Genomic DNA, 11,556 nt, shown 5'->3' on the forward strand with positions numbered 1-11,556 from the left:
GATAGATAGATAGATAGATAGATAGATAGATAGATAGATAGATAGATGTGATCAAGACATTTTAGTTTCAAGACAAATGTTTCCAATAAAAGAAAAATCCATTGAGCAGGTTGACATTAATTATAATTGACAGGTTGATACTGATCAGTGTATGTGTGTGTGTGGGGGGGGGGGGGGGCATGAGGAGTATTTGTCTCAACATGTTTCTGTCAGTCTTGCTAAGACTTTCCACAATGACCCCCCCCCCCCCCTTCCCCGCACCTCTTCTGGACAAAGCTGGACCGGGACTCATTGAAGTCCTTGCAGTCCATTCTCTGAGGTGGATCGGCCCCAGACTGAGGCCACACTTACGTTCGGGCCCTTTCCCACAACCTCCAGGCCCCTCGGAGGAAGCCATCCATGCAGAACGTGCTCCTTAATCAAAGGCTGAATGTAGAAGCTGTCCCGGAGGTTCGCCTCTGCGAGTGCGACTTCAGCAAAGCACATGCAGTCCCTTCACAGGCGCACAAAGCTGCCCATTGTGTCGGGCCACAAGTGTCTATTCTGATTTAAAAGGGGGGGGTCTCACAAGCAGATGAACAATGATGGAGGACTAACAGGAACAACAGTTGACCAGGACTGAATGCCACCAGAAAATTAATGATGCAACATTAAAAAAACAGCATGTGCTCCTACAACAAAATGTTATCAGCTGCAGAGAAATGATCTCTTACAGATTTAATTCATCTTTTCACTGATGTACCAGGCTCAGCTGGGCCTTTTGCAAATGATCTCGTGATAATTATCTTTACAATCAGCTAAAACAGTAAACACCGTGTAACCTGACACATGAAGTAAAATCACATGAACTTTCCTGAATTGGTGTCATCGTTATTTAACATTAAGGTGAAGAAAATAACTCTTGTAGCCTCCATAAGAACGGACATGTTGACATCAACTTCACTCATCATTTAGCCTCATCACTGCTTTAAATAGTAGTGACTCGTCTTTAAATAGGACATTGTTTTGTCTATTGTCTTTCCATTTCTGTGCTGTCCTGATCGCTGATGCTGAAGCGCTGAGGTAAACATCCTCTGACCCTGAACATCCCTAGATCCTATTAATAAACTGCTGCTTTTAATCTTTGTACCAGCGCTGCTCTACTCTGAAACAAACAAGGCGTAACAATGTTCATCAGACTGAAACACAAAGTGACAGAGACAGAAACAAGACAGGCACAGTGACGAACAAGCACAGCAACAAGCATGAACGTAGTGGACAAGACCAAGAACTAGCCCCAAACATTAAACATTATACTTACATTTATGAGGCAGACAGAATCTGGATTTGAAGAAACAGAAACAGTTTGTACATTAATAGTTGGATGTTTCAAAAGAGGAACTTTTCAACTCCATACCTTTTTATTTTTCACTTAAAGCCACATAATTCCTTCTGTCACAATATACATTTATTGCTGCCAGATAATCTTCACTTGAATCAGATTCAAATAATTCAATTTTAAAGAATTGGCACCATTTTTGTGGGTTAAATAAGGTAATTTTGATTATCATGGCAGCAACACATTTCAGTAAGTTGGGACAAAGCCACGTTCATCACTGTGAATCATTCCCTCGTCATTTTAACGTCAACGTTTAAATGAACCCTGGAGACCAGAGTACGCAGATTTTGGAGGAGAATTTTATCCCATTATTGTTCGATGCAGGATATTCTGTTTGCTTGATTTTATTACTGGTCCACTGGTGGATGGCGCTTTTCCAGATGTGTAAACTGCACATGACAGAGGCATTAATGCACCCCCATACCATCAGAGAGGCATAATTTAAAACTTTGCACTGATAACAGGAACAGGAAAGACAGACACATTTTTGGTTGGTGCTCACAAATGGCTTCTTCTTTGCATGATAGAGCGATAGTTCAATATGTCAGTTTCAACGTATTTACCACGTTCTAAGGTGGACGAATTATGAAATCTGATAATCATTGCATTTAGTTTTATTCACAGTTTACACAGCATTATAACTTTTTCTGAATTGTGTTGTAAATCATGAACTTTCTGTTAAAATGATTAAACTCATCATCAGGCTGGTCAAGAGAGAAATCGCTTTATGGAGGAGGTTGGGGCTCTTAGTGTTCTAGAGTGGTGGCTCCCCATTCTTTCCATTATGATGTTTTCCAGTTTGGGCCATCTATCCAGAGCCCATAGGTCCTTGAAGAAAAGATCTCTGTGGATGGACCAGTCTGTGGCTTGATCAGACATGGGAGACAACAGATGTGTTAAATATAGGCAGCCCCGTCACAAAAAGCCCGGGGAGTCTGGGCCGCTTCCTCCCTAATGGAGGCGCAGCTTTAATTGTTTAATGGAGTCGGGGAGCTTCTGCAGAGCTTGTTCATAAAGAACAATCACTTCCCTCCATTTTTTTAGTAAAAAGGAGCTCAAATTCAAAACCGTAAAACTGTTACGAGGGGTCCTCTGAGCTCAGATCCACAAAAAGCTGCTGTGTTACTTGTCTGTGTAAAACCAACGGAGGTTTCTTTCCAAAATGTTTGACTTCACTTGAACAGAGAGCAGATTGATCTCCAAACATATCAGCAATAACAACTATTATAAGTTTAGTTGTTTCATCGCTAATTTATTAAGAGAACAATGGTACATGCAATAAACATCACAAACAGATAACTTCAGTGAGTGTGTGTTAACCGAACATGCAGCTCTCCTTGTGGGAAAACACCAACCAGAGATGGCACACTGGGTTTCAGCACGGTCAGAGTGAAGCCTCAGCACTTTCCCAGCAGACTGTCGCTCCGCCCGCTGCCCCGTGAGAGTCTGACACATTACGAGAGTCTGCCTTGTCATTTCCACAGGATCAGATCCCACAGCCATTTGCTGTTTCCACAGTACAAACACAGATCGTGTCTCTGCACCTCTTCTTCTTCCACCCGCTCTAACACTGATCAGACAACAAACAAGAGAAACTGCAGTTTTCTGGGAAAATGCAGAGTGAACAGTAGCACACGTCCAGGTAAAGGCTAAAAGTAGCAGAATAGTTGCTTAAAGAGCTTCTTCCACCTGCGTAATATCACTAAACTTAGAAACATCTTGTCCTAAACAAAAAAGGTTGAATCATGTCATCTGGACTTCGTTTTTTTGTTAAAAAGAAACGTTTCGCCCCTCATCCAAGAGGCTTCGTCAGTCTGAGGCCTAGCCATCTGGTATTACCCAGAAGCCACCCTGACTCTTGTGTTTCAAGCCTGCCTCAGATACCCCTGAAGTCTGGCCTTTTCACTAATGGTTTCAAAAACACAAAGTTTGTTTTCTCAGTCATCCAGGTATAGGGGGCGAAACGTTTCTTTTTAACAAAAAAACGAAGTCCAGATGACATGATTCAACCTTTTTTGTTGTTATATACCTGGATGACTGAGAAAACAAACTTTGTGATCTTGTCCTAAAATGATGCAGAAAAACTGGTCCATGCATTTGTCACGTCTAGACTGGACTATTGCAATGGTTTATTATCTGGGTGTCCAAATACTTCTTTAAAACGTCTTCAGTTGATCCAAAATGCTGCTGCCAGAGTCTTAACTGGAGTTACTGGGAGAGATCATCTCTCTCCAGTTTTAGCTTCTCTCCATTGGCTCCCTGTCAAATCCAGAATATAATTCAAAATCTTACTTCTAACCTACAAAGCCCTCAACAACCTAGCTCCATCTTATATTACAGATCTTATTGTTCCATATTTTCCTAACAGAGCACTTCACTCTCAGACTGCAGGTTTACTTGTGGTTCCTAGAGTTTCCAGCAGCAGAATGGGAGGAAGATCTTCCAGTTCTCAGGCTCCTCTCTTGTGGAACCAACTTCCAGTTTCTGTCCATGACGCTGACACATTGCCCAGTTTAAGACTGGACTGAAGTCTTTCCTTTTTGATAAATCCTATAGTTGGGGTCAGCTTGGGTTTCCTGAGCTGTCCTGCTAGGCTTAAACTGCTGTAAGACCAATTGATTACATTTCCTCACTCTGCTGCTGTCTTTCTTTGCTCTACTATCTGTTAGTAATTGTAGTTATTTCTATCCTTATCATGTGTTTTTTGTCTTTCCTCCTATAGAAACCACACCTGGACTATAGAAACCACACCTGGACCTGCCATTCTGTGTTTGTCTGTTTCTCCTTCCTGTCCTCTCAAACCCCCGCCGGTTGAAGCAGATGGCCGCTCATCCTGAACCTGGTTCTGTTGGAGGTTTCTTCCTGTTAAAACAGAGTTTTTCCTTCCCACTGTCTCCTTTGTGCTTGTTCAGGATGGGAGACTGTGACGAAGTGAAGATTCAACGCAAACTGCGGACTTCCTTAGATAAATAACTTTTACTAATTGTCTTTTTTATGTATGTGGATGTTCCTGTTCAGTGCCCTGAGATGACTTCTGTTGTGACTTGGAGCTAAAAAAAAATTAATTAATTGAATTGAACTGTATTGAAAGCTAAAATTAGTCAAAAAGTATATAAAAGATAAAAGCAGCAGAACTATATTTAAAAAGTAAAAATAGCACAAGAAAACAAAAATTTGAGCAATTATGCTGAGACAGATTAAAATTAAAACAACGTTTTTGAAGGAATTGAAGAGATATTTATTGGGAACCTTTTGTAAACCACAAACCTGAACATTTTATGAAAGGCTAAAATAACACACAATATGCAGACGTAGTTACAGTTCAAATACCATAAAGAATAAAAAAGGTTAAAAACAGGAAGAGAGTCAGTATTCCCACAACAACCAAGTCTTCCTCGTCGTTCCTGTTCTAGTTTCTTCCTCCGAGTGTATTTCTGTGAGCCTGAAGGCCAGACTGGCTGGACTCCCAGTTTGTTGATCGCTGGATGCTCTGACAAGGAGAACGAACACAAAGACCAACTGGGAAGCACGAGGCTGACAGAGTGGAAGAAGGCTAACACCAGGGGGTGATGAGCAGGTCCCGTCCTTCTACAGCTCGTCTTCACTCGGTTATGATGAAGAGGTGGGCGCGATGGGAACAGACATGACAGCCGTGCGGGGAACTTTGAAACAGCACATCAGTTTCCTGTTTTTACTGGAACAGTAACGTTGTGTCTCTTCCTACTTAGCAAAAGGTTAAAGTGTGCAAACACATGAAAGATTTGTCAGGTTTTGGCCGGATGCCTTTCCTGATGCAGCCTGGGCTTGAACCTGCAACCCTCAGGATTACGAGACCACAGCACTGACCACCAGTCTCCCACAGCTCCCATACCTCCCATAATATGAACTTAAATATTTGTTATATTTTGTGTGTGCATGTGCATGGATCTTTTCTGGATGGACTTTTACAAACATTGTAACATCCTGGCTCCTAAAACTGACACGATGAGATGGAAACAAGTCCATCGTCGACTGCTTTTAGACGTCCCTTGAGGTTTTATTTTTATTATTTTTTAACTTTTAGTGGAAATGTAAACCTGCTGAGTCTCTGGAGGTTATCATGTTTCCAGGAACACGTAGAGGTTCTGGACAATATGCAGTTTTGAAACAGCCTTATCTCAAAATGTGATCTCCTTCCACCAGGCTGATTAAACCAAACTACCTTTCAGTTTTGTAACAATATCAAAAGCTGCACATTTTTCTCAGGGTCATTTCTTTACTCCGGAATAAAAGATCACACGGATGCTGAATAATTTGTTAGCACTCCATTACTAAAGGAAGAAAAAACAACAATGGTCACTGAAATAACTTGAAAATGACTAACGTAATATTAAGAAACAATTATTTTATATCAACTAATGAAAATAAGTCGTTGCTTTTGAATTTTGGTTCATCTAAATAAAAAACTAATAAAACGGCAAGTAATTCATATTTTTAGCTTCTGTTTGCTGATTGTAGCTTTAAGCTACTGCTTTGAAAACTTTGGCTTCTATTTACTCTTTGCTAATTTTAGCTGTTAGCTAATGTACTATTGGTTATAGCTTTCTGCTTGTTTTAGCTTTTTAATAAGATTTAGCTGTTTTTTTCTTTTATCAACTGTTTAGCCTTTACATCCATCCATCCATCATCTTTACCCGCTTCTTCCATTTTGGGTCACGGGGGTCGCCGGTGCCCATGTCCAGCAGTCACAGTACGAGGGGCGGGGGACACCTGGACAGGTCTCAGTCCATAACAGGGACCTTTACTTCCAGTTTTGTTAATTTTATCTTTTAGCTACTCTTTTTACTCGTTTAAAATCAATTTGTAACTATATCTTAATAATTTTAGCTTTTGTCTATTATTTAGCAAATTTGAGCTTAAATAGTTTATTTTAGCTTTATGCTTATTTTAGCTTTAAATCCTTTAGTTTTTAGCTTCTCTGTTGCTAATTTTAGCTTTAAAATCCTTTAGTTTTTAGCTTCTCTGTTGCTAATTTTAGCTTTTATTCTGATTGTTGTAACTTTAAGCATTCAGTTTCAGCTTTTTCAACAAATGTGGTCAGTCTTTCAGTGCTCAGCGCTGGTTGTGTTTGTCTGAATGAGCTCTTCAACCTGATGGGACTCTGTGCCGCTCGGTCAAAGCACTGCACTAAAACCATGGATATACGGTGCGATCCGATGTGGTGATATCTCCGTATTCTTCACATATACGTACAATTTCCGGGAAATTCCGTATCGCATCCCCGGCAGATTCAGTTTTCGGATATCCCCGTATACGGACACAAATGGATCCTAAAAAAATCCCAAAATCCGGATACTTATCTGCGGCAGATCCCGAAAATATGTGACTCTGTTATCCCTCGGGATTCCAGCTTTAGATCTCTTTGCATTCTTGCCGCATCTTTGACGTATGGTTGGTTTCAGATTCATGCATATACGTGACAGATGTCTGTCGGATATTTACAGATTTTTATCTGCGAAGGATCCTGAAGTATGCGATCCCTCGGAGTTCCAGCTTCAGATCCTTTTGCATACTTGCCGCATCTTTGGCGTATTACGTGGCAGATGTCAGTCGGATATTTACAGATTTTTCATTTATGCAAATTTGGGAATCTGATATACTCTGCCTGTAAATACAGGTTTGGCATGTAGGTAAGCCTTCAAGTAAAATAACTATATCTTAACATGTTTCCAATGGTTAGTTGTTGTTTTTTTGTCTTGCACTCCATTTAGTTTTTATTTGTAATACGTGAAGTGCTTTATATAACTATTTAAATCTGCTATAGGCTACAAATAGTTGGCTTCTAAGATCTTTAACATTTTAAGATCACCCAGTTTTTTACATCAAAATTAATGAGTCTTTAATTTTGGTTTATGTACCATCATCATGATGTACAAATCACAAGCTGGACCAGTAAGCACATTACCATTTCAATAAGAACTATGAAAAATCAGTATAATAAACAGTTTATGAAGCAGTCTAGTAAATACACAGTGGTTTGTATCTTCATAACACATACTAATGCAAACATATCATAGACATGAAAACACTGACCATGACTTTCTTAAAGATTTTCTTTTTTTATTAAAACACACACACACACACACACAAAAAAAACCCCTACGGTTTCATTTGTAAAAAATACAACCTACGGTTTCATTTGTAAAAAAAAATAGTTGTTGGTGCCTCTTGGAGGCTGCCTCAGGCTGCATTTCCCACTGGGCACTCTGCAATGTAGCCATCCATTCTGCAGGGCTTTGTTTGAAGCTCAGCAAGTTTGTACTGGCATCTGTCTAAAATGTCCTAGTTTTGCTGCTCTCCCATTCAGGTGGATAAACTTTCCATGTGTCTTTGTCTTCGTGTCGGTCTCGTACTCATAGGCATGTTGGCACCCCCTCATTCTTCATCATTTAAAATGGAGCGACCAACAGACCGCCGTGAATTCAAAAGCTTCAACAGAAAACACAGAAAACACAAGGTCAATAAGAGCACTTTTTAAAATGTAATCATAACAAAAAGCAAATGCATCCATATCTCAATTCTTAGATTCTCAAACAAAAAGTTTACGGATGTTCCAAAAACCTTTTTTTTAATCTTCCCATATTGAATATTTTTAGTAACTCATATCTACCAATAGATGGCGCTTTAACACATCTTTACACGAGGACCCAGAATTTAATTAAAAGTTTTACTTCTTCTGCATTGCCAGAAACTATAGTTTCACACATCTACAATGATGTAATGTGAGACTAAAGCAAATCAGATATATTTTGCATTCTAATTCTAATTCTGTTTCCTCTAGGATTTATTTTTATTTTTAGCTAGTTTAGTTTTAGCTTAACCTCAGTGCTAACAATGGCTCTTAGCTTGGTAGCCATTGGGGGTCCTCCCCCAGAAAATTTTGAATAAAATAGATGCCATTTCCTGCATTCTGGTGTATTTAACATCTAGTTTTACCTACATATGTAAACTATTCAATAAGTATTTTAGAGTTAATGGCAGAACAAGAAGTACCCTGAGACAAACATGCAGCATTAACACAGTGTGAACATTATTCAAGAATTGTTTCTATAAGAACATTATCAAATATTTTATGTGAACGTAAGATACTAGCAATAACAGCATTGTAAGAGGGGGACAGTTGAACCCGGAGGCCTCCACCTCTGTTTAATGATGGACGGTTTCTTTTCACAAAGATGGCCTCCTTCTCTCCTCTCTCAGACCATCGTTCCTCTCTATCAAGGAGGAACGATGACTGAGTTTGTCTCAGCTCCTCAGACTGAAGAAATCTTTTTGATACAAAGAAGAATCTGTCCAGAGGAATTAATTTATTGAGCCTGCATCAGGACAATAATCTGTAAAGCTTTAGTATATTTGATAAGGAAAACTCATTTTGACTTAACCAATTAATATATTTTCAATGGCAAAATATGCAGGCTTATTTCATATTACTTTCATTGCAGGCTTTCTGTATTTATTGTCTTACTTTTAATGATAAAAATATAACGAGTCACTACTGTCGTTTAGAAAGTGTTTATATTGGAACTAATACTTGTTCACACACAGTTACAACAGCTCACCTGTTCCTTTATACTGACAGGAACAATCCCCTCATCACTACTGGCTCTGCTCCTGACACAATCACATTTTAAAAATTGTCATAACTCAGAACAAATCTCCCCTTTTTACAAAGCCTTATGATCAATTCAGGCCAGTTTCATTAACGGGTTGAATCATTTAACATCTCAAGACACTTTTCATATACAGCAGGTCTTCACCAGACTCATACTCTTCATTATATAATTATAATAATATTCAGTCAATGAGTACTCTTACCTGCCCACTCTGTGCTGCGTGATGTGGAGCTGCATCTTGGGTGCTACAAGACAAAGATTCAGTTATGTGGCGTTGCATTATAATATTATTTAAATTATATAACAGTATGTTAAGTCACAATGCCACACACCAACAGTTCATTGACTTGATAACTTGAACGGTGTTTTGCAGGAAAATCCAGGAAAGTATTCTAAGTTGATTTGTAGTTCTAAACATATTTAGTGGTCATTTTTTGTCCAACATTGATTACTTCCAGCCTAGATCACAATTATATTAGCAAATATCCAAATATGTAACTTAGACAATGACATCATAAAACAGCTTTTAGAAAAGCAAATAGACACCTCTCACTGAGGAGTTGCCCAACAGTGGTCAGCAGCCACTGGTTATAGATGTCTCCCATTCCCCCTGTATGAGTGTCCATTTTATTCTGCTCAGTACAACTTTTCAAACAGCCTCAACTTGACGTGACGCTGACAACGCCATGTTGTAAAAGGTCGAGTAACACACCGGTAAAACTACATATTTTACGCTCTAACCACATGCTTGGTCAAAAATAATTAGAACTAAATATGTGAAGCAGCAACTTACTGAAAATCGTAGAGCCGCTTGGCTTTGAATCAAACACGTCGCGTTATCCGAGAAGGACCTCGTTTGTGTTATCCCGCCAATGTAATACCGGAAGTGTCTTCTTCTTCTTCAGTTAAACGGCTGTTGGAAAACGGTGCATTACCGCCACCAACCTGTAAGGAGTTTGGCGACGTGGACAATTTAATTTACAGTTAAGACTCAAAAGGGTTTACTTGTGTGTTTTATCTGTAAATTAAATTGTTTCATGGACTTTATTTTTTCATTTAAATAGCCTGCATCACACTTTCAAGAGACGTTTACCTAACAGAATAAATGAAAAGAAGAAAATGGACAACCATATGTTTATATTGTTGAGGTTTGTAAAGTCAGTAAAATTAAATATTTTATCATTATTGATGAAAAGTTGACATGAAAACCTCACATAAACTAAGAATAAAAAATAGCTAAATCTGTTGAATTGCTGTACAAAAAAAACAATATAGGATGTCACAGTGAGCTCATCCATGAAGTCATTTGCTAATCTGAAGAAGTTCCAATCTGTAGTTGTCCAATCTGTAGTTGTTGGCTCTATTTTATATTTAAAGTATATGATTACAATTATAAATACCATTAGACTAAATGTGATTCCACATGTGATTATCATTGCCATCTTAAATGATCTTACAATTTTCTTACTTCTTTTGTTTGTTTTTAGGTCGTATGTGACCCATCACATCAAAATGAGGATTAAGTCAAATTTGGTCAAAATGAGCCCATTACATCTTCAGATTTGTGGCTTTCAAAGCTATATTTTGATACTGGATCATTCTGATATCATAAGGGGATTCAGAGATATGACTTAATTTGGCTTGTTGGTTACAATAATACATTAGGCTATTATTTGGTCTGAAACCTAATTGTTTAAAATTTTAATAAGAATAAAAAAAAAAATTAGGCTTTTTTTTTTTTTAGACAATTCAATCAAATGTTACACTGATAGAACATTTATTTGTTATATTTTGATAAAACGCAATTTTTGCAAATATTTTACTCAAAACACTTTTAATCCTCACTTCGATGTGATGGGTCACATATTACCTTTTATTGTACTTATATTAAATGAACAGTTTATAAAGTAGTTTAGTGAATCAGGTGTTTTACACCTAACTGCACATTAATATCATATACATAGAAAACAAAGAATTTGTTAAAAGATTTTTATTAACACACACACAAAAAAAAACTTCACTTCAAATACGTTTTGTCTATGCCTCTTGGAGGCTGACTCATGCTGCATACGCCACTGGCCACCCTACGATGTACCATTCTGCTCGACTTTTGTTGCAGCTTGGCAAGTTGGCATTGGCACCTATTCAAAATGTCTGTGAGCTTTGTTGCCCTCCATTCAGGTGGAGACACTTTCCACGTTTGGCCGTTTTCACTGTCTGTCTCTTCATCGCTCATCAGACATGCAGACGCCCCTTCAAGATATTTGAACTCCTCGTCGGTCAGAATACAGCGTGCAACGGATCGTCGTGAATTTAAGAGCTTAAACAGAAAAGACAAAACATTTGTTATTACTTGTTTTACTTTTGTATTACTGGATGGATGGATGGATGGATGGATGGATGGATGGATGGATGGATGGATGGATGGATGGATGGATGGATGGATGGATGGATGGATGGATGGATGGATGGATGGATGGATGGATGGATGGATGGATGGATGGATGGATGGATGGATGGATGGAT

At 38.5% G+C, this 11,556-nt stretch overlaps 1 protein-coding gene and 1 long non-coding RNA gene across 3 annotated transcripts in view; both read right to left on the reverse strand.

Annotated features, from left to right (window-relative positions):
• Nucleotides 1-11,556, reverse strand: part of si:ch211-278a6.1 (SRC kinase signaling inhibitor 1) — a 301,410-nt gene that overhangs the window by 259,015 nt on the left and 30,839 nt on the right. The gene's annotated exons all lie outside the window — the stretch shown is intronic.
• LOC119421923 lies at nucleotides 7,552-9,921 on the reverse strand. 2 transcript variants are annotated; one of them, XR_005187382.1, is made up of 4 exons: nucleotides 9,824-9,921; nucleotides 9,233-9,275; nucleotides 8,977-9,028; nucleotides 7,552-7,846 (listed from the first exon to the last, which is right to left on the reverse strand). It is a non-coding gene; the product is annotated as an uncharacterized LOC119421923 (long non-coding RNA). The 2 variants fall into 2 exon arrangements; XR_005187383.1 differs by lacking the exon at nucleotides 8,977-9,028.

The sequence above is a fragment of the Nematolebias whitei genome, chromosome 15, assembly GCF_014905685.2.
Source record: "Nematolebias whitei isolate Nwh7 chromosome 15, NemWhi1, whole genome shotgun sequence".
NCBI lineage: Eukaryota > Metazoa > Chordata > Actinopteri > Cyprinodontiformes > Rivulidae > Nematolebias > Nematolebias whitei.